At 44.3% G+C, this 26,074-nt stretch overlaps 1 long non-coding RNA gene across 1 annotated transcript in view; it reads right to left on the bottom strand.

Moving 5' to 3' along the window:
- The window catches only part of LOC308079852, a 247,187-nt gene extending 221,650 nt beyond the window's left edge, over nt 1-25,537 (bottom strand). Inside the window, exon 1 of the long non-coding RNA XR_013932641.1 lies at nt 25,479-25,537. This is a non-coding gene — a long non-coding RNA (uncharacterized lncRNA). The remainder of the gene's footprint in view (nt 1-25,478) is intronic.
- Nucleotides 25,538-26,074: the final 537 nt, after the last annotated feature.

The following is a 26,074-nucleotide window of genomic DNA, read 5'->3' on the forward strand; positions in this document are numbered from 1 at the left end:
TTGAGTAAAACATGTAATAAAATGTAAAATGTAAAAAACATGTAAAAAAGAATATATATATATTCAAAGTTTGCACACATCATCACAATTTTTCAAAAATAGCAGATCTACAAGCTTGTAGCGTGGCACTCGGTAATAGCCAAAAGTGTAAAATAATGCTTTTTAGCTCAAATAAAAAAATTACACAGATGTGTTCCCGGTCTTAATGGAATAATCTCTCTCTCTCTCTCTCTCTATCTCTCTCTCTCTCTCTCTCTCTCTCTCTCTCTCTCTCTCTCTCTCTCTCTCTCTCTCTCTCTCTCTCTCTCTCTCTCTCTCTCTCTCTCTCTCTCTCTCTCTCTCTCTCTCTCTCTCTCTCTGAACAGTGTTGGAACACACCTGGGGTCCTAATAACTTTGTACCCAGCGATCTCATCCATTACCACCAAAAAAGTAAAGGACAAAACTCCATTAGTCGACACGAAACACGGAAACTGCTTAAGGTTTCTTTTTTACCTTTAATTGGCTCCATGGAATCCTATAGTGAATACAACACAGGCCGAAAACTATACCACCAAGTTTGGGGAAGAAAGCAGATAAAAAGAACACTAACACTGAGTCATGGTGGTCCATCGATTGATGCTCAAGAATAGAACTTTCCACCTGGCCCTATTTTTTTTTTAATGGTCTCGGTGGAGTCTCAAGGGTTGTTTTGGCCCCCAAAATCTCACTCTGAATCTCCAACACTGCAATATGTAGCTGTCGGAACAGATGTAATTTCGTGTTACGTTTCATTTCATAAAGCTCTCTCCACTGTGCGGAGAACACAGGAGGTCATGAAGGGTGATGTCTGCACGGACCCACAGCGCTTCAAAAATAACTCACACAATCACTTCAATCAGCTCAACACAACCTGCCGGAAGCACCTGTTCACCACCAACTGTTAAAAGACTGTAAAAAACAGCTCAGGCCTATTTAAGACACTTTTCCATGTCATATTACAGGCTCAACTCGACTCTGAATTTCAGTTGCTGATCTTATTTTGTCAATTAAACAATTGATTGACACACTGAATGAGTAAAGTTTCACTGTCCTCAAATGGAAACAAATATGTATTAAAAGAATAATGCACATTTGATAATCATTTACAATAGAATACTCTTTAACTAACCCAGTTAAATTTTTGTCGACTAAATCAACAGTATTTGGTCTACTAAAATCTTATATTTAGTCAACTAAAACTAAAACATTTCTGATGACAAAACTAAATGTAATTCTATTCAAAAGAATATGACTAAAATGACTAATTAAAACCTTTTTCTGTCAAAATTAACATTGCACTGTATAGTATCCCCTAAATATAGCTGGTCATCATATAGCGATGAGGCATGAAAACTGCTGTGACATCAGCATGGTTTTGCCATAAACACTTCTTGAACCCTATACTTTGATGCCATGGAAACTAGCTGCTGCTGTTAGGAGCAAAAAAGTTGAGGTTCACAAAGTGATAAGAATTTCACACTTTATAATCACTTATTCCAATATCTGATATTAGAAGCCAGCAACTAGTGACAAGCGCTAAAAAAACATCCCCCCACCCCCCCCCCGGTATGTCCACCCTCATTTCTATTTCATCTTTTTTCAGAGAACTGCTTGTTTTCCTGCCGGGAAAGTGTGGCATTCAATTTTGGCAATTTCCCCCGCCGCTTCCTTGATTGTGCACTTTCATGGCGTCGTGATTGTTTTGGCACGGCTAACAAAACAGATTAATGCTCCGAAATGCACTGCCGGGAAAGTTGGTTCTGTAGCTGGAGAGTCTGAAAACTGTGAGTAACTTTAAGAAGTGACTCATACACGTTGTCTCATATCTCATGTCCTATAGTCACGTCCTGGGCTGACAGTACAACTGTAGCCTACCAGCTGGTGCTCGGAGAATAACAGAAAATAAATACATATAGGAAGTCAAGACTTTTGAAGTTCAACTCCAGGCTTTAATTTTTTTTTTTTTTTGCCCCGGAAGGCAAAATCTACTCACCGTGAGTTTCACCGACAATGTTGATAATGGACTAATTGAATAGTTACTTAGATCCTTACTGGATAAGGGATACTATGTCTAGATATACAAAGAGATGGATTCATGGAACCACAATCAGAGAGGGAGAGAGAGAGAGAGAGAGAGAGAGAGAGAGAGAGAGAGAGAGAGAGAGAGAGAGAGAGAGAGAGAGATGAGAGAGAGAGAGAGAGAGAGAGGGAGAGGGAGATAGAGAGAGAGAGAGACAAGAACAACAAAACAAAGGCATTAACCTATTCAAACCAGGAAAGCATCTGTCATTTTAGATTTTTGCGTTGGATATTCAAAAATAGCAGATATACAAGCTCACAGTGGGTCACTCCGTGCCGTGCTGCGAGCTTGTACATCTGCTAATATTTGAAAAAAATCTTGAAAGTGTGATGAGAACTACTGATTTAGAAGGCATTTGTAGAATCGGCCTCAGGTGTTAATGGGTTTAAAGGAATAGTTCACCCAAAAAATGACTTATTTTTGATCAATTACACACCCCATGAAGCCTTGAATTCTTGGAGATTGATGAAAATATTTGAGAAGCACTGACATAAAGGACACTAGGCTACTGCGCATGTGAAGGGGCCCCGCCCGCCACGGCGTCATCACACCAAAGCAAACCTCATTGAAATGAATGGGCGGAAGTGGTGGAAAAAGTACTGACATTTTTTACGTAAGTAAAAGTATCAATACCACAATGTAGAAATACTCTGTTACAAGTACAGGGCCTGTGTTCAAAATGTTACTTGAGTAAAAGTACAAAAGTATTGGCATCAAAATATACCAAAAGTAAGAGTACTAGATTGTTTGAAAATAGCAGATCTACAAGCTCGCTTGTAGATCGGCTATTTTCAAATAGCCTGTATATAAAACAGGGCTAAAGTGTTTAATGTATGTTTTATAATATAATGATTTCTACAAATTAACTTAATCTGCAAAGTAACTACCGTAATTTTCGCACTATAAGCCGCACCTGAATATAAGCCGCAGCAGCTAAATTTAATGATTTGTACATATATAAGCCGCACTGGACTATAAGCCGCGGGTGTAAAATCCATAGATTTAGGAGGTCCCCTAGTGGCCGTTAGCTGTAAAAATCCATAGATAAGCCGCACCGTTATATAAGCCGCAGGGTCGAAAAATGGGGAAAAAGTCGCGGCTTATAGTCCGAAATTTACGGTAGTAACTAAAGCTTTCAAATAATTGTAGTGGCGTAAAAGCACAATATTTGCCTCGGAGATGTAGTGGAGTAGAAAAGTAAAAGTATTGACAATTGGAAACACTCCAGTAAAGCAAAAGTACCTCAACATTGTACCTATGTACAGTACTTGAGTAAATGTACTTAGCTACTTTACAACGCTGATGGGTGCGGACTCTAGGTTTTTTTTATAATAATAACTAAACTAAACAACTCTATATGTCAAAGACATGTCTCTTGGGCCGGCTCGGTCCAGCCAACACGTAAAAAAAACATGCAGGTTTGATGTGGCCTTCACTTCACCGGACCAGCAACCAGGAAAACAAGCTACACAGCACCGTCACTGGAGCGGAACTGATAACAATCCACCGTAGTAGACATGACAAGTTACACACAGAGCCGCTGCTCAACTCTGTGTCTACTGTCTGCCCTGAAGGAGGAGGCGCTGACATAAATCCCCAGGGAGAAAGAGATAGATAGGGAGGGAGGGAGAGAGGAGAGAAAAAGTGGGGGGTGGATGGGAAGACATGATGAGAAAGAGAAGGGAATGGCAGAGAGAGAGATAGAGAGAGAGAGAGAGAGAGAGAGAGAGAGAGAGAGAGAGAGAGAGAGAGAGAGAGAGAGAGAGAGAGAGAGAGAGAGAGAGAGAGAGAGAGAGAGAGAGAGCGCAAGGAAATGGCAAGAAACCATTGAAAGAGCGAGATGAAGAGAGATGGCAGGGTGTGGAAAATGACAAGCAGAAACAAGGAGAAATGAAGAAAAACAAGAAAACAGGTCGGAGAAAGAGAGAGAGATGAGAGAGAGAGAGAGATAGAGGGAGATAGAGAGGAGAGAGAGAGAGAGAGAGGAGAGAAGAGAGACAGAGAAGTCAGAGACGAGAGAAGAGAGAGGGAGCATTCGCTATTAGTTCATACAGGAGAAAATAAGGTCAGGGAACAAGGAAATGAGAGACATACGTGAGTCGTCTAGTGTACTCGGGTCATCAGTCCAGCTACTTCTCTCTGACTGTCTCGCCAGTACCATTCTGTCTCTCACACAGGCCTGCCTCTCTGCAGTCAATCCACTGAGCTCCTGCTCGTTAGCGCTACAGTGTCAGCCTGGAGAGAATATGGATCCCAGGGACTGTGTTCTGCACTGTGTGGCATTTCAACACATCTCTGGAGTCAACACACAGTATGACGTACAGTAAGAACCGTAGGACAGAAATGCAATTATAGAATCATATGTCATCGCTATGTCGGGTGGAAGGATGTCCAAAACCGTTGGAAACTGTGGAAATGGAAAAATTAACATTGTGAGCTTGTAGATCTGATACTTTTGCTTTTTTGGCATAAATAGGACATAAATAAATAAAAAAACGTAAAAAGATTTAATATGGAGATACAAAAGTGTCAGCCGAGCAGCAATATGCATGTGTGTGTGTGTGTTTATGTGAGTGTGTGTGTGTGTGTGTGTGTGTGTGTGTGTGTGTGTCTGTGTGTGTGTGTGTGTGTGTGCGTGCGTGCGAGAGAGAGAGAGAGAGAGAGAGAGAGAGAGAGAGAGAGAGAGAGAGAGAGAGAGAGAGAGAGAGAGAGAGAGAGAGAACACTGGACACTATCAGAATAGAATATGTATCCTGCATTCAGCCATCCCTTTTTTTGTCCCCCTTGCTGCCAATTTACAATTTAGGCATTTAGCAGACGCTCTTATCCATAGCGACTTACAAGTGCCAGATCAGAGCTCCACTTAACTTTTATTCAAATCATTCTTATTTCCTTGCCTCATTTCTCTCAGTGTGACCGCCTGGTGGAATGAATGACTGCCGGTTGGCTAAACGTCCCGGCGGACCACGGCATGTGTCAGCCGGATAGAAGCCAAGATGGAGGAACACTTTGTTCTTCACAAAGAGCTGCACTTCATCAAGTGCCCAGAGAGCTTCCAAAGGGTACCTCCAGGACGGAACACCAAGGGCAAACAGAGGCCTGGGAAAACACACTAGAGGAGGGACGACTACACCCAATAATAAATGCAAACACATACAGTAAGAACAGGGGCGGCCATAGCTGAGTGGTCAGTGAGCCCGCCTAGGGAGCCAGAGGCCCTGGTTGCCCCAGGTACGATTCCAGGCCACGCCAGCATATGTGTCGATGAAATGAAATTTGTCCTTAACCCCTAATTGCTCAAAGGCCCTCATTGGAAACAAGCCCGCAAGGACTTTCATGAACGTCCTGTTAAAAGGAATTATCCTAACACAAACACATCAGGGCGGAACTAGATTTGTAGGACCAGCTGTTCCCCCAAACAGTGGGTCGTGGACCCATTTTTTTCACGAGTAAATATATAATAATAATAATAATGAATAAAAAAAAAGAAAATTCATGAAATTCCAAGAATAAAAAAAACATAACAAAAAAAAATAGCAGATCTACAAGCTCTCAACGCGTCGCATCGCGGTGCGCTACTTGTGAGGTATACTTCCTGTAAGTACAGTACACTTAAAAAATTATTCATATGGCTCTGTTGCACTGTATGTTACGTGCTCTAAATCAGAACTGAAACGCTTGCTACTGTAGCCTTCCATTTTTCTTTATATACATTAAAAAATATATTCATCAAATATTTGCAATATTAACACTACGAGCCCATCTACAATGCAACACATGCTTGTAGAAAAGATTTGGTGTTGAGGGTCCCAAGTATAAACCCCTGGGGGCACACCAGTATGGGCTTAAATGGTTAAGGCCACGTTTGGTGTGGAAAATTAATTTACTTTAATTTGCATAAAATAAACCAATGTAAAAGAAAGAAAACTAGAAAACGTGCTCCTCGAAAAGGAGCACGTTTTGCTCCTTTTCGTGGCCAGGTCAGGTAGGTTATTGTGGGCCAGCAATGTTCGGAATTCACCAAACAGGATGGACTATTAGACATAATGTGTACCGATTTGTGTGATGTTTTGGACAAAATTTGCAAAAATGTGCCTCCTGGTGGCGCAATACTCGGGCAATGTTAAAAGGGTGACATTTGCAATGCCGCAATCTGTCACGATCTGGTGTGGTGAGGACCCAAAAGCAGGACAGCCAGGCAGGTAGTGTTCAAAAACCCATGGTGGGGTGTTTTAATAAACAATAAAGGTGAACAGAAATCACAAACTAACACTGAACATGATGTGACACCAAACAATGACTCGACATGAACTGACTGGGGAACAAGACTTATATACACACACAGGAGGACTGATTACACATTAGAAACACCTGGGGAAGACATTAACATAGAACCATGAACTAGAACAGGAACATAGAAATACAAGACCTAGACAAGACAGGCAAAGTCTGTGACTGTGACACAATCAGTTCATGATTTGCGGCATTGTGTTCAAAACAAGCCACTACTGCAAACTTTAGATGTGCATCTTAGCCAATCAGGATGGAATACGGAAAATCTAACAGATCCACCTTAATCACATGACTACAGAGATCATATGTAGCGATATATGTGAAATTTGGATAAAATCTGAAGGACTAGTATAATAAAATCAGCTTTACATAAGTCGGCCTCCTGGTGGCGATATAAAAGGCAGATGTGAGAAAAGCAGGGCAAAGTTTTTTCCTAGGGAGTGTGCATACAAAGTTTTACACAGATCGGTGCAGTTATAAGTAAAAACACAAATCGGCCTGTTATAGCGACACCATGAGGCTGATTTAAAAAAAAAAAAAAAAGCTATTTCTTCATCGGCCTACTGGGAAAGTGCGTGCCAAATTTCACGGAAAATGTACACTTAGCACTCCTGCAAACTTTGGAAGCCAATCAGGATGTAATATGAAAAATCTGAAAGACCCGTTTTGTTTTATAGAGATACTGTGTACCGATTTCCGTTTGGACAACATTTACTGAATGGGCGGAAGTGGTGGAAAAAGTACTGACATTTTTTACGTAAGTAAAAGTATCAATACCACAATGTAGAAATACTCTGTTACAAGTACAGGGCCTGTGTTCAAAATGTTACTTGAGTAAAAGTACAAAAGTATTGGCATCAAAATATACCAAAAGTAAAAGTACTAGATTGTTTGAAAATAGCAGATCTACAAGCTCACAACGCTTGAGTACTGCAAAAAATATGTTTTGCCAAAATCGGCCTCCTGGTGGAGTTACAACAGGCCCATGTCAAGAATTTGATGCAGAGGTTCTGCTCTGGCATCCAGGGAGTGTGTGTGCATAGTTTTGCTGCGATCAAGACAACGGTGCCGGAGATTAGCTGTACACAGACAGAATGGCACGCACACACGCGCACACACACACACACACACACACACACACACACACACACAGACAGACAGACAGACAGACAGACAGACAGACAGACAGACAGACAGACAGACAGACAGACAGACAGACAGACAGACAGACAGACAGACAGACAGACAGACAGACAGACAGACAGACAGACAGACAGACAGACAGACAGACACACACACACACACACACACACACACACACACACACACACACACACACACACACACACACACACACACACACACACACACGGAAGGATGAACGGACGGACAGACAGGGTGCAAAACACATTCTCTCGCCATGCCTTTCGGCCTGGCGGAGACAACTAATTAAAAGTGTCCAACTTCCCTACAGGGCATAAAACAAGGTCAGAGATGGCCTGGGAACCTGTATGGAGAAGTATATAGCAGTCACCTTGAACAAAGCAGCAAAGAACATAAACCAACATTGTGATTTTACATGTCATTAAAATACAAGTTTCAAGTTTAGCTCCAGGTTAAAAAGCAAAGGTGAAGCAGGGTCTGGCAACTAGAGAGGAAGTCTGCAGCACTCGACTTGAAAAAATAAACAAGTAAATGCACAGAAACCAAAATGACGAGCAGTTGTTGCATTAAAGCGATTTCCATATATGGGCATAAAAGGGACAAGGACTGACAGCTATGCCCATATATGGTCATGTGCATGTATGGGAACGACTTCAAACTTGGTGCGTGCAGTGGCAAGGACTCGAGGGATTGCGGTGCCCGCCGTCGCCGCCGACCGCTGATCTAACCAATATGCGCATAATGGACTTTCCAATATATGGGCATATACTGATGACATCAGGGATCTCCATAGATGGGCATAAATGGACAAGGACTGACAGATACAGAGATCATATATGGACATAAAAGGGTTACCGGTAGGCAGAGAGATACAGAGATCTCAGATCTCCATCGGTGCGACGTAGGTGTGAGGGCTGCGTAGCGGCCTAAACTATAGATTATAGATCTATTTCATAAGATGTTCTGAAGATTTCCCCCAATTATTACTATCCCAAAATAAGGGTGCCAGGGTTCATGCAGTTAAACCTTTATTTGCATGTCCCCAACCAAATAAACTACAGCCTAATCCAGGCTCTCAACATTTTGAGAGAGAGCAAACCAAAGGTCAGCTTTTCTGTAATCTTCTCCTTCATGTTGTCACATCTTCGGGTGTAAACGCTGACCTTCCCCAGTGCCCTCATCTCCAAACACATCAGCGGGACAAACATCCAAGTAATGACTTAGGCTCAGGGAACATTGAACAGTAGCGTCGGCCAAAAGAGGACATTAAGAGAGGCAGAAGTAAGCCCATATATATTATGCCAGGCCCACTAATAACAATTGCTAACCCAAAGAGACGGATTAAACTCTTTTAGTAAATGGCTGTGTTGATGATATTCAGGAAAATGCATACCCAGCGTTCGCAATTAGAGACATTTGTGTCAAAAAGACAAAGGGGGAATTTGGCACTTTGGGAGGAAGATTAATAAACTAATAATAAACCGCAACTTTTAAGAGGTCTTCGTTAAGGGTGCTCTCCGTAATATTAATTGGCAGAGTAACGGTCGACAGAATCTCAATTATCCGCCATCGTTACTCGTGTAAACAGCGTTTTTCGTGGGTAAATTCAATTGTCTGCGATCACCTTTGTTACGTAATATTCTGAGCTATCGTTCCTGACATGAAAGCCTGACAGCTCAATACATCCACAGACCTGTTGTTCACTGTGCAGACAGCCTGATTAGTTTGATTAATTAGGCTCCTTTCGCTTTTATGAGGTGAAGCCATAATTCAATTTGCGAGGCCTGTAGTCCCATCAGTTCAGATGAGTGAGGTGGTTCCAATAACAACAGGGTGTTGTCAGGACCTCTTGGGCCAACGGACAGATTTTTGCTCACACAGTCACGTGCACTATGTACGTATCATTGCTGTCGAGCAGAAACCTCATATCTCCATATTTCACAGTTTCATACTGCAGTATCATACAAAAGTATCAAAAATCACCGATCTACAAGCTCCCAACATCATCCATTGTGAGCTTGTGGATCGGCTGTTTTAGCTTCTTTTTTTTGTGAAAGTAGTTGAGGGTTTAATAAATATTGAATCAATGAAACAGTGAGTGACTAAATAATGGAATACAAGGTTTCCACCCAACAACTATTAGTCCTATAGGATATGAGTCACTATCTACAGTATATTTTACATGATAGAGTTTATATCCTACTGCACCTTCTATCAATCCAGACAAAATCCTCTGCATTGTGTGGAGGATTAATGTCACCTACAGTATCTCATGAGAAAGATAAGTTTGATTGAAATCTGCTTGACTTTGGTTGAAAGTGAGAGGTCCTCTATCAGCGCGTTCGGAGGCAGATAAAACAGACACGGAAATTAAAGAATGAAAGTGGAGGAGACGAGTCCTTCCTTCTCTCCTTCCGTACCTCCTGCAACTGTTCCCTCATGGGGGTATAGCTGTAAATAATACGTCCTTACCTAAATAATATATCCCTTATGAATAGTGTGTCCTCAGTTCACTTTTCCTGGACTGAACAGTGGATATGTTTTCTTTTTTAAAACACAAAATCAATAGGGTGTAAGATTTGGTTTTGCTGCCGTAGTCAATATATAAATTATCAGCCCGACATTCATCATTGAGCGAGCGTATCCGTCCAATAGATGTGCAGGCTGCCCGCCAGCCCTACATGAACGGTCAAGGGTCAGTGTTTTCCACTATGTTTCACTTTGTGTGTGCCTGCGGTGAACTCCAATGCCTCCACTGCCAAGACTTCTACAAACTATCCAAAAGCAACCGTGCTCGGTCTTGCGGGCCAGCAGTGGTTCCCAAACTGGGGGTTGCGACCAGTGGTGTAAAGTAACAAAGTATATTTACTCAAGTACTGTACATGAGTAAAATGATTAGGTATTTTTTTTACTTGAATGGAGTATTTCAAATTTTCAGTACTTTCACTTCTACTCCACTACGTCTCAGAGGCAAATATTACTCCACTAGAATGATTTGAAAACTTTAGTTAGTAGTTATTTTGTAGATTTTGATTATCATTACAAAACATACATTACCCACTTCAGCCCTATTTACATTTCGGCCATTTGAACATAGCTGATCTACAAGCTCACAATGCGTCGCGATGTGACGCATTGTGAGCCTGTAGATCTGTTATTTTCAAAGGATTTTATACATTTAGAAACTTGTGAAACGGGACTTTGTGCATAATGAGGACTTTTACTTTTAGTACTTAAGTATATTTTGATACCAATACTTTTGTACTTTTACTCAAGTACATTTTGAATACTATACTTTCACTTGTAACAGAGTATTTCTACACTGCAAGTATTGATACTATTACTTAGGTAAAAAAATTTAGTACTTTTTCCACCACTGGTCCCCAAATTATTTTGGAACAGAGTCAGACTAAATGTAATGCCTACAATTCCAAGTGCTTGTCAGGGTGGAGGGTCCCCAGTTCAAAAATGATTCTTTTGGGGGGTCGCAGCCTGTAAAGTTTGGGAACCGTTGTTCTACAGAGGTACCACGAGAGCATCCTGAGTGCCTACGTGGCACTGTACTGATCTTAAAGGGATAGTTTTTAGTTTTTGTTGGGTTCCGGTAGGAGACTCAAAGGAGACTCTTTAGTATCTCCTACCGGAACCGGTGCCGGTCATCAAATTATTGATGTAGGAATGCAACAAAAAACAAAAAAGTCTCCATGTGGTGACTTTTCAAAAAAAAAAGTCATTTTGGGGGTGAACTATCCCTTTATGCATAACACTCTTGTACGATTAAGTTGTACAAGAGTGCCCCGCAGCCTGTGAATGATCCAAGCACCAACGAAGAAGAGTTCACCCAGAAATCCACACACCAGAAGCCACATTCAAACGGCCATAGCTCTGGAATGGAGGAGTGCAACCGGCCAACTTTTCTCCCCTATACTACGACACCCCTGTGCGTGTAATGAGCCAATCTCCGTGAGGACGGAGGTTATGGAGAATATTCCATGATTTTTCAAAGGTACAGTAAGTCCTTTGTCTTTGAGTAATGAAGGACAAAGTCAGTGGGAGGTAAATACAGAGAGGAGGGAGGGAGAGAGAAAAGAGAGAGAGGAAACATAATGAAAGTGAAAGAGGACAAGGGAGCGAGTTCATATGGCATGTGTGTTCACACGTGTGTGTGTGTGTGTGTGTGTGTGTGTGTGTGTGTGTGTGTGTGTGTGTGTGTGTGTGTGTGTGTGTGTGTGTGTGTGTGTGTGTGTGTGTGTGTGTGTGTGAACTGAAGGTTATTTCATTGTGAACTTGTATGTGGCAATGTGACTCAACATTGAATAGAGGCTGAATGCTGCAGTCCTCCTGGAAGAAGCTACACAGACAGCCGGGTACTCTGACAGAGCCCCCAACACTATGCCTCACACATATTGGTCGGAGGTGTGACCGCCCAATATGTCGGTAAAAAAATGGCGGTAAAAAAGGGCAGTTGGAACAAATAGTTCCCTCATGATATATACGAGCTGTCAGTTCAACTGAGTCTCATCTCCTTCCTCTAATTCCAATCAATTATAGTGGTCATGAAATGTGTTACAGCTGAAACGGGTTGGTTTCGAACACCTGGATGATTAATTAGAGTGGTTAATTGGTGCCCGTTTGATGTTTTGATTCAATTAAACCCCATTAGCGCTTGGCTGGCTACGGTGTTAGCCGTGGGGGTGTTAGCCTCTCTGGCAGGGGTGCAAGGGCTAGCCGCTGTGATGGAGTCCAGACTGTGCCTGCCATACGTCAGCTAGATGAATACACGCAAACGCTCACATCTCTCTCTCACACACACACACACACACACACACACACACACACACACACACACACACACACACACACACACACACACACACACACACACACACACACACACACACGTTTGTGATGTGAGATGATAGCAAAAGAGACAACACTGCTCCCCAAGCCATAAAGCAGCAGCTGTGCTCGGAAAACGGTGAAAGATAGCTTCAATTTCAACCAGATATACAGATGATACTCTCATATATATGACAGCCTCTCGCACCTCTCATTTTGTCAACACACGACTACACGGTAACATACACAGAACTTGTAGGAATACATACAGTACATACTAACAAACATAATAAACAAACAAACAATCAAAACAGGCCATAACTACAGTATAACGATAATTATGTGAGCAGCCACACTGATGTACGATATGTTCTGTGAACAGTGGCACCAAACGTGCTGCGCAGTCTGGCTGTGTCAGAGCCCACACAGAGAGAGGGGGGAGCTCTCCGTGGTGCTGAAAGAGGCATGCAATAGAATAGATGATCTGACTCTGATTATTAACTCGTTGCCTGCCATGGACGAAATCTCTCGTCGGATTCTGCCAAGGCTTTGCATACCATCGACGAGAAAGACGAGATTTGTTTTGTTTTCAGTGGTTTTCCACCAGATGGCGCTATTATCTATCCTTTGAATGATGATTTCACTGCCTGATAACAACAGTGGGCCCCGGCCCACAGGTTGAGAACCACTGCACTTACAGTACAGTATAAGACATAAATAGAAAGTTGCAGTTTAGCTAAACCCCCTCCAGCCAACCCCCCGCTCTATCTACAGTACCAGCCATCAAAATGGCCGCCACTCCGCTCTGATATATTTCCCCATCTGCTTGTGAAAGAATGGGTCTCCCATCGGTAGCAGTCGAGCATTTTGTACTCTCTCTCTCTCTCTCCACACGCCTCCGACGTAAAAAAAACAAAAACATTATTTACCCGAACCAAGATAGGAATCAGATAGCCACTGTGTAACGGAACGGAAGTTTTACTCTTGAACGTGTGTCTCTCTCTCTGTGTGTGTGTGTGTGTGTGTGTGTGTGTGTGTGTGTGTGTGTGTGTGTGTGTGTGTGTGTGTGTGTGTGTGTGTGTGTGTGTGTGTGTGTGTGTGTGTGTGTGTGTGTGTGTGTGTGTGTGTATTTATTCAATGTGAGCTCAGTAAGGGTTCCCATATATTAGCTCACTCTCCCTCTCCCCCCCTCGTATTATAGAGATGATTGCGTTGGACAGTGCCGGCTGTTGGCCGTCTTATCTACCATTGGTGCAGTGTGGGATATTAGCTATTCCTCTATCATTGATATTAAAGTCTATTAGATACAATGTTCCTTTATACTCCTTTGACTCTCTGCAGCCATACAGGGAGAAGAGCAGGGACAGGCTGTGTGTGTCTCTGTGCTGAGAGTGGTGGAAAAAGTACTTAATTTTTTAGCTAAAGTAAAAGTATCTGCGATATAGAAATACTCTGTTACAAGAAAAGGTCCGGAATAACAAATATACTTGAGTAAAAGTAAAAAAGTATTCGTAAAAGTATTCAGAAATGAATGATTGGCCTATATGACCCTCAGCGACATCGCAATAGTCCCGCTCTCCCCCTGCTTTGCGTATGAGGTGCGTGCGTGTGTGTGTGTGTGTGTGTGTGTGTGTGTGTGTGTGTGTGTGTGTGTGTGTGTGTGTGTGTGTGTGTGTGTGTGTTTGTGTGTGTGTGTGTGTGTGTGTGTGCATGCACATGTCTATACGAACTATCTAGTAATGTAAGTACGTTGTGTGAGAGCTCGTACACACGTTTGCGTGCGTACACGTGTGCGTGCATGTGTGTGATACTGGTTGTTAATGACTGGAGCCAGTATAGGGTCGTTCTCCATGTGAAGAGGAGACAACTAGATGTAAATTAGCCGCAGTGGTGGAAAAGTCTCACATTGTTCACTTAAGAAAAAGTATCAATATTGCAATGTAGAAATACTCTGTTAAACGTAAAAGTCCAGAATTCAAAGTTTACTTGAGTTAAAGTACAAACATATCGGCATCAAAATGTACTTAAAGTACCGAAAGTAAAAGTACTCATTATGCACATGCGGAATGTCCTATTTCAAGTTTTCAAATGTATACAAATCTTTTGAAAATAGCAGATCTACAAGCTTTGTGAGTTTGTAGATCGGCTATTTTCAAATGGTCGAAATGTATATACTGTAGGGCTGAAGTGGTAAACGTATGTTATGTGATCATCTAAATCTGCAAAGTAACTAGCAACTAAAGTTTTCAAATAAATGTACTTGAGTAAAAGTACAATATTTGGATCCGCGAGATGTAGGGGAGTAGAAGTAAAAGTATTGCATTCCTCATGGCATTCAGCACTACTTCCATGTCGGCTTAACACGCTTATGAAGCACTAGCCACATATGGGCACCGTTTTCCTTTCAAATGATGTTGACCACATTCAAAGATGCTCTCAGTGGTGGAAAAAGTACTTACATTTGTTACTTAAGTAAAAGTTTAAATACTGCAATGTAGAAGTACTCTGTTCCGGAATTCAAAATGTACTTGAGTAAAAGTCCAAAAGTATTGGCATCACAATGCACTTAAAGTACCAAAAGTAAAAGTACTCATTATGCAGAATGTCCCATTTCAAGTTTTCAAATGTATAAAATATCTTTTGAAAATAGCCGCTCCACAAGCTCACAATCGCGACGCATTGTGAGCTTGTAGATCGGCTATTTTCAGATGGCCGAAATGTATAAAGGGCTGAAGTGGTTAATGTTTTGTAATAATAATCAAAATCTACAAAGTAACTAGTAACTAGGGGTTACGTAGGTAACCCCAGTTTTCTCAGTTTCATAGTAAGAAACTTACTTATGGGATATCATCCCCCTCTGGCGATGGCACAGAGCACAACACATATGCTCCCGGAAACAATCTTCAATTGGACAGGGTTCTGTGACGCAAACCGGAAACAGGTTGGTTATAAAAACCCCTGCGTCACCAGGATCATCCTTTGATACCCTTCACTCTGCACGCTAGTCGAAGCGCACAAAAGGGGTTTCCAGTAAGTTTCTTACTATGAAACTAAGAAAACTGGGGTTACCTACGTAACCCCTAGTTATTCTTACGTTTCTGTAAGAAACTTACTTATGGGACACATAGACCCCCCTGGGGAGTCCCAGGAGCAACCCTATCCAACCTGTACGCCCCAAGGTCAAAACGTCATGCCACCCGGCAAGACCTGACCCCCAGACGCATGACCCAACAGGTCAAAGAGAAGGGAAACGAAACAGGAGCCCATTAGACGGATCTGATCTCCCCCTGAAAGAGAGCCTCCTGTCCCCACCTTCTATCCCTGGGCCTGGCCCAGCCGGCCCCAGGGAAACAGAAAGGAGACCACCGGTTAGGGGAAGAGCAACCAGCCAAAGCCAGTGCCAACTTCCCCCGACCCTAGTCCCACCCCACCCAGACCATACATGACACCCCAGGTGCCACCATGGTCGAGCAAGGGCCACAGAGGCCAAAACCTCTGTCAGGGTTGCACGCCGGACGGCCGACGGCAATAACTGCGTCCCCAAGGGACAAGCAACACCGGGCCGACCCCACCGGCCCTTCACCGACCCCTCACGGGCCAGACTCACAGGTCCAAGACCCGGGGGGAGTCATGAAACACCTCATTCCCGCCTTGTCTCAGAAGATCTCTGAAAAGCGGGAGAGGCCAAGGTTCAGCGTAGAGGAGAGGAGCGACCTCCGACCTCCACACCCCCCATGCCGGAGCCACCAGCAGGACCGTCCTGCCACAGACCCTGACCCGCTCCAAGATGGACGGGATCAGTTCCAAAGGTGGGAAGGCATACAGCAGAACGTCCGGCCAGACGTGTGCCAACGCGTCCACCCCCAAGGAGGAATCCCTGTGATTCAGAGAAAAGAACTGTGGACACTTTGCGTTCCCTTTGGACGCAAACAGGTCAATCTGAGCCCGACCGAACCGAAGCCAGATCAGGCTCGCCACCTGCGGTTTGAGAGACCACTCCTCGTACCGAAGTTCGCCCCTAGACAGCAGATCCGCTGCGCTGTTGAGGAGACCCGGCACATGGGAGGCGCGTAACGAGGCTAGGCGCAAAGTGCTCCATAGCGTCAGTTCGCGTGCTAGATTGTCCAAAACAACAGAGCCCAGGACCCCTTGTTTATTGACATAGCACATCGTCGTGGTATTATCCGTTCTAACCAGAACATGACATCCCATAATACGGTCCTCGAACCGTCGGAGGGCGAGGAAGACAGCCAACAATTCCAAATAGTTGATGTGATATGCCTTCTGAGCAGAAGTCCACACCCCCCTGGCTGAGTAGCCTTCGTGGACATCCCCCCAACCTGAGAGGCTAGCGTCTGTGGTAACCACTTTTCGTGTCACCACTTCGCCCATCCTGACTCCACCGGACAGGAAGGACGCCTGTGACCATGGTTGCAACGTCGTCACGCACCAGGGGGAGACCACCACTTTTTGAAACTTCATGGTGTGTGGTATCTTTAGACTCCGCATCCACCTCTGAAAAGGTCTCATGTGCAACTCTGCGCCCCACGCGTACAGAGCGCACACACGCCAGGAAACCGGCCAATCTGTCTTGAGACAGACATGCCACCATCGTGGATGAGTCCAGGGAAATCCCCACGAAGGTGGTTTGCTGGGATGGGATCAGAACACTCTTTCGAGTATTGATCATAAACCCCAGGGACGTCAGGTGTGCCGCGCCACCTCCTCCCTCGACCCTGCCGCCAACAGCCAGTCATCTATGTACGTCGCCAGACGGAGACCCTGCCGGCGTAGCGGGGCGATAGCCGCGTCCGTGCATTTCACGAAGACCCGAGGGCTCAGTGACATGCCGAACGGGAGCACTGTGTATTCGTATACTTTGCCTTCAAAGCCAAAACGTAGGAACTTCCGGTGTGCAGGGTAGATTGGGACGTGAAAATAGGCATCTTTCAGATCTATACTTGTCCACCAATCCCCCTGACGTATCGATCGCAACAACCTGGCCGTTGTTAGCATACGAAATTTGAAGATCGTCAGAAACCTATTTAAACCTTTTAGGTTCAGAATAGGTCTCACGCCCCCCCCCCCTTTCTTTTTCACCAGGAAATATTCCGAATAGAAACCTAGCCGGCTCTGATTCGGAGATAATTTGCCATCCTCTGGCAGGTGCAGAGGATGGCAAATTGCGTTAGCTTGTCCAGCTCCGCCGCATCCTCCACCCATTCTCTGTGGACCGCTGCCGCAGGCATCCCGTCCACCAGGGGTTTGGCCACCAGCTCTCTAAGCCTGACGGCGGCCGACCCCTGCAGCAACGAAACCACGTTGAGCGCCTCCGCAGCCGAGCCCGAGGCCTTGTAGAGGGCGTTGAGGGCCGCGGTGCTGTCTGGCATGCTCGGCGAAGATGGGCCGATGTCCCACCGAGCCTCTCCTCGCCCTCTCGATACGAGTCGCCAGAGCAGCGTCCATGGGGGGAAGGCCAATGACCCCCAGGTCCGCCCCGGAGATGATCTTGGTTGCAAAACCAAGTCGCTCCGGTTCCCCCCTACCTCACCGCCAGGAGTGGTGCAGGGCCTCACGGACTCCCACCGCCTCGGGTAGGAGTTTTGAAGGGGCCTGCCGGGGAGTGAGGGGTGCCAGGCCCTGGAATCCTGGGATGGGGGCCCCGACTGAAGCCCTCGCTGCCTCCATTGGCTGCTCCAGTACGCCGTATGGCTAGGCCAGCGTCGGTGTTAGCATTGCTGCTGGCGGCCGCCAGGCCCTGGGCCCTCCTGAGGCGGCACTCCAGCTGGTGGACCGTGAAGTCATCACAGGGCCTGCATGAGTCTTCGTCGGCCCGCGTGGTTCAGGGCGAGCCACGCATGGTTGGGCCCCAGGCACAGGATGCACAGCCGATGGCGGTCGCCCGCTGCTACTGGTAGGCCGCAGCCCGTCAGACTGCAGACACGAGGCGCCTCCATCTTCTTTTCCTCCAGTCACCACGAGGCAGGTAAGCGCAGCTAGGCTAAACCAACCTAGCATACGCCTGTTAGCTTAACGCGGCCTATAGTCTGGCTAGCGGCGTTAGCTAACTTCTTAGCTCGTGGAAAACTGAGAGCACATGAAAAGTAACGCGGGAACGTTTTTAATCTAACAACGATAAACTGTAGAAATAACGAAAACGCCCGTAGAGCGACACTGGGTGCCCTCGCTATGGGTTTAGTTGGGATTCGTCGAAGTTTATCGCGGCTGCTAGTCGTGTTGTCTTCAGGACTAGTGCGCATTCGCTGCTAGCAGAGTGAAGGAAGAGGACGATCCTGGTGACGCAGGGGGTTTTATAACCAACCGGTTTCCGGTTTGCGTCACAGAACCCTGTCCAATTGAAGATTGTTTCCGGGAGCATATGTGTTGTGCTCTGTGCCATCGCCAGAGGGCGATGATATCCCATAAGTAAGTTTCTTACAGAAACGAAAGAATAACTTAAGTTTTCAAATAATTTTAGTGGAGTAAAAGTACAATATTTGCCTCTGAGATGTAGTGGAGTAGAAGTAAAAGTATTGGAAATTGGAAATACTCAAGTAAAGTACAAATACCTCAACATTATACTTAAGTACAGTACTTGAGTACATGTACTTAGTTACTTTACACCACACTGGATGTTCTGCAGTGAAAAGGATTACTGCATGAAACTGCCTGTTCTTCAACACTAGGGGGCCGGAGCGGTCAATATATTTTGACACGTTAAACACAATTCAATTTGAAGCAGGAAGAAGGGCTTGTTAAAGGGCTTCCCCATTCTTGACTGAAACCGCCAATTATTCTGTCAAATATATCGGTTTCCCAGCTTTCGCGCGTCGAGACCACCTGGAGAGGCGTGGCGTGCGTCTTTGCAACCCTAATGATCACTTTTGCTTCGATTATGCCTATAGGTGGTAGCTGCCGAGGGAAAATGTGCTTTATTAGTGTTATACAGAGTGACTGCAAAACCCTGAACAATTGCTGCTGTTCGTTTCAAAAGCTTTAAGCCACCCTTGCCTACAGTATGTATATATTTTTTTCTAATTGTTCTAGTTTTGTAAGCTAGCTTTTCTAACTGGTAATGTCACACATTTCTTTATTCCCTGTACATTTCTTAGTTTTGACACTTTTTTGAGACTTGCTTTGGCAATGTTTTAGGCAATGTTTTTCATGCCAATTAAGTACCTTTGAATGTAATAGAATTGAGAGTATGTATATGTATATGTATATGTATATGTATATGTATATGTATATGTATATGTATATATATATATGTATAATCTAGTTGTTGTCAGGAATATAAAAGAAGACATATCACAGGTTGTTTTTTAATCACTTGCTTTTTGATGTGCACACTACATCATTTTATTGAGGCATCTAAACAGCGGCAGGTATCGCTTCTGTCTCGGAGGTATCACAAGATTTGGCTGCCAGACAGAACATGGTGGACAGTCTCGCGATACTTTGGCCGTTCAGAAACATACTTTGTGCCCTTTAGACACCTCTATAAAATGACACAGTGTACAAATCGAAAAGCAACATAGCAGAAAACAATGTGTGATATGTCTGCTTTTATATTCCTGAACCAATTATATGACAAAGGTCGCAATCGCTCAGAAATAGTGTTTGTTCATGAGCTTGTCCAGCCGGCTCCATCCACTGCAATGTCTTTTATCAAACTTCCGGTGCAAGGTTTGCCACTCATGAGTGTCATGTCATATTTCTAGAGAACGGACGGACGTCCTTTCCTTTCAAAAGCTTCCTAGATCTCAATGAGGAAGTTCCAATGTTTGGAACTAATAGCCCATAGCGGCCCGCTTTGCGGCGAGATCAAAGCATGCCATAACTCTCTCTCTCTATGGGTCTGGTAGAATCTAGTTACCTTTCACTACAACACGGTTGGGAATCCCTGTCTAGAGACTACTGTAGTGTTGAGCGTTGTCCTGCATGGGTTCCAGTGCTCCATCCTAACAGCTACAGCTGTGCAGGTGTTCCAATTACAACTAAGTGTTCAGGGAGCTCCACTGCTGTACACATTGTCCACCTGGGTGGAAACAGTAGATTGGTAGTGCTAAGAAACTAAGGGGATTTGGGGGAAACAGATGCACTGAGGCGGAGAGGGTGTTGCAGTGGCCAGATTAGGCTGAATACATTGTCAGTGTTGCACCTGGATTCAATCAGGACCAATCAAAATAACCGCTTTTAATTACCTTTAACCCGTTAAGTCCGGGAACGCATCTGAGTCACTTTAGATTTATTTGGCTATTCAAAAATAGCAGATATACGAGCTCATAGTGCAGCACTCGTTGCTGCGCTATGAGCTTGTTGATCTGCTATTTTTGGAAAAAAAAGTCGTTAAAATCTGTGCAAATCTTTGAGTATATATATATACATTTTTCATTCAAATCTTTGCTTCTGGGGGTCCCTCATGGGGGTCCACGGCCAAATATATGTCCTTGACATGAAAAAGTTTGAGAACCACTGATATATAGCAACATACGTTATATTCTGGGGGATACATAATCCCCCAGAAGCAAATATGTGAGTTAAAATGTTCGCTATTAAAAAAGATGCACAAATGTTCACGATTAAAAAGAAAATAGCAGATCTACAAGGTCATGTAGATGAGCATGTAGATCTGCTATCTGCTAGTCAAAGAAATACAAAAATGACACAGATGCGTTCCCAGTCTTAATGTGTTAAGACAAGAGCAGTGTGCAGCACAATGGTGTATTGTAATTTCCAAAGTGTCATGGCAGTACTGTAGAAGGGCCTTGGATCCGTAACTTCTCCCGATAGCAAACTGATTTCCTGTGCAGCAGGTGCACATTCATCAACGACAAATCAACTGCACCTCAAGCAGACCGCCAACTGCAGCTGCTGCAAAATGTTCTCGGGAGGAATTAACAAAATGCGGTTCATACGTCTGACGTCTTATGAGAAGAGTTTCGGAAACGATGCAATGACGACGAGCCACACAAAGGATGGCAGTATACGTGTAATCCAGTTACCCAATCAGTAAGCCTTTTATTGAGTACATACCAATGGAGATAGGCCATGCCTTCAATACTCTCTGTGTGTCATGACATAGAGAATCCCACTTGACGCTGCACACTTCCGGGTCATTTGGGACCAGTGTTGGGACTAACGCGTTACAAACGTACCGTGTTACGTAATGCAACTACTTTTTTTTGCGGTAACTAGTAACGTAACTAGTTACTCTTTCCCATTCAGTAACGTCGTTATAGTTACTGTGATTTAAATGGGTTTGTTACCTGCGTTACGTTATGTGATCCAACTGAACTGATTCCCCCCATCTGTCATCTAACTTACAGGCGATGTGCTCTCATAGTAACATGAGAGAGTGAAAGTTGCAGAGAGGAGTGATGATTGGTTAACATAGGGTAACATTTCAGGGTAAGCCAATCAGAGACAATGACGTTGGGCATTATGGGGAGAAAATACACACACAACACTTGCAAACACACACACACACACACACACACACACACACACACACACACACACACACACACACACACACACACACACACACACACACACACACACACACACCACCACCTCCACACACATACAAATGCAAGTCTCAGCGCCAGCTTTAGTTTGCAGCTTGGAAATATAACCATTATTTTGAATTTGTGGAGATGTATGCACCAGAATAGGCCACCATGACTTAAGCGCTTCACTTCTCCCTCTCGGTTCTGAGGGCTCGGTGCGTGTGTGTGCGTGCGTGCGTCTTTCTTTCCCAGTTGTCAGATGTTCCTAATGATCCTCTGCCATGAAATATGACAGACTGCTCTAATCACACACACACACACACACACACACTCACACACACACACACACACACACACACACATTTATGATCAACGGAGAGCTAGTAGAGAAGATCTGAGTTGAAGTATGCACACTGAGGCTGTGGCTGGAAAGCGAGGCAACACCTGTTCCAACATGAGACAGCTGAAAAGCTGCACGGTGCCTGAAAAGATCAAAGCATACATTTCTGCCACAACCCAGAGCATCATGGGTTGTGGGCATGACTGTATGGTGTGAACAGAGCTCTTCACAGGACTTATGACCACTGCAGGTGGTGGTGAAGGCGGCTAAACGCACCACAGGGAGCTCTCTCCCGTTTCTGCAGGACATTTAGGAGAGCAAGTGTTTGAGCAGGGCAAAAAGGGTCATGAAGGACAAACTGCATCCTAGCAACGAACCTAGTTTGTGATGAGAGAGAGAGGGGATGGGAAAAGCGGGGAAGAGAAAGAGTGCATGTGTGAGGGTAAGATGTTTCTTGCCAAGCACAGTATGGTGTATGCATTAGAAGGACCCATAAGGGGCCGGGTGCACAGAAAACATTTGTGAGTGGACGAACACTTTGGATACCAGAGTGCGTCTTGCTAAGCAAACAGAGTGTTTATTTACTCGTCTAAAGTTCAAACCCATCAATTAATCGATCAACTTCGTGTCATCTGCCTTTTCATGTGCCCAACTCTCCAGGTACCCACATGTCCCCACGTGTCTCTAGTGCCCAGATGTCTCCACCCCTAAGTGCCCACTCGTCCAGGTGCCCATATGTCCCTAGTGCCCAGATGGTTTTGGTGCCCAGTTGTCCTTAGTGCCTAGTTGACCAGGTGCCCACATGTTCCTAGTGCCCACGTGTCCCTAGTGCCCACACGTCCCTAGTGCCCAGATGGTTTTGGTGCCCACCTGACCGGTTACTTTTTTACTCTTTTAAATTGCCACATTGAAAGCCTGCATGAATAACAATTTCACCTCACTTTTACCCTTTTTTTAAAAAATTTGTGCTGGATCAATTGATTGACTGACTGACTGATTGACTTGGTAGCGTGTTCACAAATGCCTGTGTCAGCTGTGGATAAAGTTCTCATGCTCCTATTCCACAACAGCAACATAACTGAGAAGGCAATCTCCTCCTTCCGGACATCCAAACATCTCAGCTTCATTAATGTGCCTTCCGTACTCCCACAGAAGCCCCCATGGGAGAACGAAAACATAATAACAAGAGAGCCTGTACGCAGTAACCCCTGACACAAGTCGAACACAGCACATAGTTCAAAGAATGAGAATGGGTACAGCTCTCTCGCTGGGCCCATTAGGTCTGGGTAGGCTCCATTTATTTGCCATTATTCGCTCAGCCACAGAGCACTTGTTAGTGGGCTCGCTAGGAGAGCGCCTATTCATGTCGTTTCCACTATTTATTCTCCCCAAAACGTTGGACCCTTCCTCCTCCCTGGACCTTCATACTTTCGCCTAGAAACATCAATCAAACTTTTAAATGTTAAAATAAATTTTACACTTGTTTTTTTAAACCACATGAACCCTAGCGTCCCTATTCGGGGGTGAAAATTCAGTGAAAATTGTCCATCTGCAACTTCACAAAACGCTGCAATGTGACACACTGTTGATCTTGTAGGTCAGCTATTTTCACTCTATCCCTCTATCTCATCGCCAAACATATTTAGTGTGGAGCGAAAACAGGAGGGGGCCTAGTATAGAGCCCTGGGGGACTAATTAGCCTTTATGCTAGGTAGTTAACAGATGAATGACATGTGACACAGCGGTTTTGTGAGACCATTAGGGTTAAGGGGATATCCACTCAGCTTCACAGCACAGACCCCTCATTATTTGCTCACAAGTTCCAAGCATCCTTCTCAGATTCTGTTCTTATTCCATAGTTACGTTGAGCCTAACTCAGCTACTGTACTTTGGCAAAGGACAAAGTGGAAAGCCACAGTAAAGTCCTCATTGTTAAAGTTCTTATGGACAGGGAACTTTTAGTTCGTACAATTAAATTGCAAACTCTTGTCTTGTCATAAGTACATCCAGAGAACGCAAATATTACTTGGCTATAAAGCAACATAATATTTTTTTTAAACATGGATAATAACATAAAAGCGTACCTGCATGGATGAGGCATCACCAGGGCTGGATTAACACCTCTCAGTGCCCCTGGGCACTGGAACTACAAAGGCCCCCCGCTCGCCAAAACCAATTTTTATTAGGTTTTTGTTAATTGTTTTCTCTAATCTAGCTAATTTGACACTGTGTTATGTTAGTTCTTTATTAATAATAACAACAAATGGGGAAAACTTTTGTGAAAAAAAAATATATATTTTTTTTCCCCCCAAAAAATGCAACCACCGCGGGGGTGCCCCCTGATGCCCAGGTGCCCCTGGGCACGTGCCCAAAGTGCCCATATGGAAGATCCGGCCCTGGGCATCACCAATTGTTTTTCCCACACGATTTTGTAACTCATTTTTCACCCATGCAGTGCCAATTGCCTAAGCATGTAATCCTGGGCGCTACTCTCCCTCTGCCAGCCTGGGGAGAGCCTCATGCATTGCTTCCTTCAATGCATGAGGAGTGAGCAGGCCGCTTCTTATCACCTACCAGGGGGGAGTTTCCTCGGTAGGACGAAGCGCGTGGAAAGAACAAGTTATTCTAACCAGTTCCTTTCACCTCCATCAGACGCCCTGGCTGACCAGGGGGAGGCAGTATAGAGAACAGGATTACTGCATGTTTTTTGTTAGGGTACCTACCCTAGGGAACACGGGGAGAACATGCAAACTCCACACAGAGAGGCCCTTTCACCAACCCCACCTACGGTATGGGCATGGATGACGCGGAGGAGAGAACACGCCCCCAGTGTCCCCGGCGGGAATCAAAACCAGGACCTTCTAGCTGTGAGGCGACAGCGCTACCGACTGGGCCAGGCATCACCAAATTTGATGTGAAATATTCGCGGACGCTTTTTCGGATGGTTTGTTTGTCATGCTCCCGCAGTGTAAAAACCTTTCATTTAAGTCTGAGAGTGCATGTAACCAAATGGACCCGGAAGGTTCCATGTGTACAATCTTGGAGTTACACATGTATTACTGATGAATTGAGTACAAAGGACCACAATGTAAGCCCCTGGGCCTGTTTGTGTTATCCTATTTAGCATAAGCTTTGACTGTACTACCTGTACTACTGTTGTAGATCTGCTATTTTAGAAAGATTTGTATACATTTGAGAACTGGAAATGGGACTTTCTGCATAATGAGTACTTTTACTTTTGGTACTTTAAGTACATGTTGATGCCAATACCTTTGTACTTTTACTCAAGTACATTTTGAACTCAGGAGTATTTCTATATTGCAGTATTGATACTTTTACTTAAGTAAAACATTGGAGTACTTTTTCCACCACTGGACATACCCAACAGTAAATCCCCACACATTTGAAGAAATCAATTTGGGTGTTTTTATATCAAAGGTCCTTCAAAGGCCAATCTTAATTACTTCCTTTCAAATGAAAACGTACTGCGTGATGACATAGATAGACTCTGATTATATTCACCTGTTTGATTCCCATAGCTGCACGTTCCTCCAAACACACCTGATTGTAATTACAAAGCTACTCCGTTTTGAATCTCACTCATGATGACGTCCAGACGGTGTATTACTTGTTTTAAACTTAAACAGTACACTAAAATATATATCTGAAAATATTTTAGGTTGTAAATAAGCAACGTAGTAACATAAACATCCTTCACACTGCCCCTGTAACCGACACGTTGATAACAGAGGGAGACGTTGCGGGCAAACCGTAAATACCAGACTGCTCACCAAGGGGCTGTTTGGAATTTCCCACTATCTCTCTC

The sequence above is a fragment of the Gymnoscopelus braueri genome (genome assembly GCF_963280865.1).
Source record: "Gymnoscopelus braueri genome assembly, chromosome: 23".
Taxonomy (NCBI): domain Eukaryota; kingdom Metazoa; phylum Chordata; class Actinopteri; order Myctophiformes; family Myctophidae; genus Gymnoscopelus; species Gymnoscopelus braueri.